A 2,147-nucleotide genomic window follows, 5' to 3' on the forward strand; every position below is an offset into this window, starting at 1 on the left:
GGCTGTTAACCGAAAGTTTGGAGGTTCGAGCCCACCCGTGGGTGGTGCGGCGCTTTTTCTTCTTTGAGCTGATAGCTCTGAAGAAATGTTCTGACGGTGGTGAGAGTGGAGCACGACTGTCTCCGTGGCGCAATTGGCTAGCGCGATCGGCTGTTAACCGAAAGGTTGTAGTTTCGAGCCTTCCTGGGAGTGGTGTGTTGCTCTTTTCTTTGCGCTGATAGCTTTGAAGATATGTTCTGATGGTGGTGAGAGTGGAGCACGACTGTCTCCGTGGCGCAATTGGCTAGCGCGTTCGGCCGTTAACCGAAAGGCTGGAGGTTCGAGCCCACCCGGTGGTGGTGTGGCGCTTTTTTTTCTTCGGGCTGATAGCTCTGAAGAGATGTTCTGACGGTGGTGAGAGCGGAGCACGACTGTCTCCGTGGCGCCATTGGCTAGCGCGACCGGCTGTTAACCGAGAGTTTTCAGGTTCGAGCCCACCAGGGGACGGTGTGTCGCTTTTTTCTTTGCGCTGATAGCTTTGAAGATATGTTCTGATGGTGGTGAGAGGGGAGCACGACTGTCTCCGTGGCGCCATTGGCTAGCGCGACCGGCTGTTAACCGAGAGGTTGGAGGTTCGAGCCCACACGATGGTGGTGCGGCGTTTCTTTTTCTTTGGGCTGTTAGCTCTGAAGAAATGTTCTGACAGTGGTGAGAGTGGAGCACGACTGCCTCCGGGGCCCAATTGGCTAGCGCGATCGGCTGTTAACCGAAAGGTTGGAGGTTCGAGCCCACCCGGTGGTGATGCGGCGCTTTTTTTTCTTTGGGCTGATAGCTCTGAAGAAATGTTCTGATGGTGGTGAGAGTGGAGCAGGACTGTCTCCGTGGCGCAATTGGGTAGCGCGATCAGCTGTTAGCCAAAAGGTTGGAGGTTCGAGCCCACCCGGTGGTGAAACGGCGCTTTTTTTTCTTTGGGCTCATAGCTTTGAAGTTATGTTCTGATGGTGGTGAGAGTGGAGCAGGACTGTCTCCGGGGCGCAATTGGCTAGCGGGATCGGCTGTTAACCGAAAGGTTCGAGGTTCGAGCCCACCCGATGGTTGTGCGACACTACTTTTTTCTTTGGGCTGATAGCTTTGAAGATATGTTCTCATGGTGGTGAGACTGGAGCAGGACTGTCTCCGTGGCGCAATTGGATAGCGCGATCGGTTGTTAACCGAAAGATTGCAGTTTCGAGCCCACCCGTGGACGGTGTGTCGCTTTTTTTTTGCTTTGCGCTGATGGCATTAAAGGTATGTTCTCATGGTGGTGAGAGTGAAGCACGACTGTCTCCGTGGCGCAATTGGCTAGCGCGATCGGCTGTTAACCGAAAGGTTGGAATTTCGAGCCCTCCCGGGAGTGGTGTGTTGCTTTTTTCTTTGCGCTGATAGCTTTGAAGATATTTTCTGATGGTGGTGAGAGTGGAGCACGACTGTCTCCGTGGCGCAATTGGCTAGCGCGTTCGGCCGTTAACCGAAAGGCTGGAGGTTCGAGCCCACCCGGGGGTAGTGCGGCGCTTTTTTTTTCTTTGGGCTGATAGCTTTGAAGATATGTTTGATGGTGGTGAGAGTGGTGCAGGACTGTCTCCGTAGCGCAATTGGCTAGCGCGATTGGCTGTTAACCGAAAGGTTGGAGGTTTGAGCCCACCAGGAGACGGTGTGTCGCTTTTTTCTTTGCGCTGATAGCTTTGAAGATATGTTCTGATGGTGGTGAGAGTGGACCACGACTGTCTCCGTGGCGCAATCGGCTAGCGCGTTGGGCTGTTAACCGAAACGTTGGAGGTTCGAGCCCACCCGGTTGTGGTGCTGCGCTTTTTTTCCTTTGGGCTGATAGCTCTGAGGAAATGTTCTGACGGTGGTGAGAGTGTAGCGCGACTGTCTCCGTGGCGCAATTGGCTAGCGCGATCGGCTTTTAACTGAAAGGTTGGAGGTTCGAGCCCTCCCGAGAGTGTTGTGTAGCTTTTTTTTCTTCGGGCTGATAGCTTTGAAGATATGTTCTGATGGTGGTGAGAGTAGAGCAGGACTGTCTCCGTGGCGCAACTGGCTAGCGCGATCGGCTGTTAACCGAAAGGTTGGAGGTTCGAGCCCACCCGGTCGTGGTGCTGCGCTTTTTTTCCTTTGGGCTGACAGCTCTG

At 54.1% G+C, this 2,147-nt stretch overlaps 1 non-coding gene across 1 annotated transcript; it reads left to right on the top strand.

The window, feature by feature from the left end:
- Positions 1–1,447: 1,447 nt before the first annotated feature.
- TRNAN-GUU (transfer RNA asparagine (anticodon GUU)) lies at positions 1,448–1,521 on the top strand. The gene has a single exon. It is a non-coding gene; the product is annotated as a tRNA-Asn (tRNA).
- Positions 1,522–2,147: the final 626 nt, after the last annotated feature.

This window comes from Rhipicephalus microplus, unplaced genomic scaffold, assembly GCF_043290135.1.
Source record: "Rhipicephalus microplus isolate Deutch F79 unplaced genomic scaffold, USDA_Rmic scaffold_44, whole genome shotgun sequence".
NCBI classification, from domain to species: Eukaryota; Metazoa; Arthropoda; class Arachnida; order Ixodida; family Ixodidae; genus Rhipicephalus; species Rhipicephalus microplus.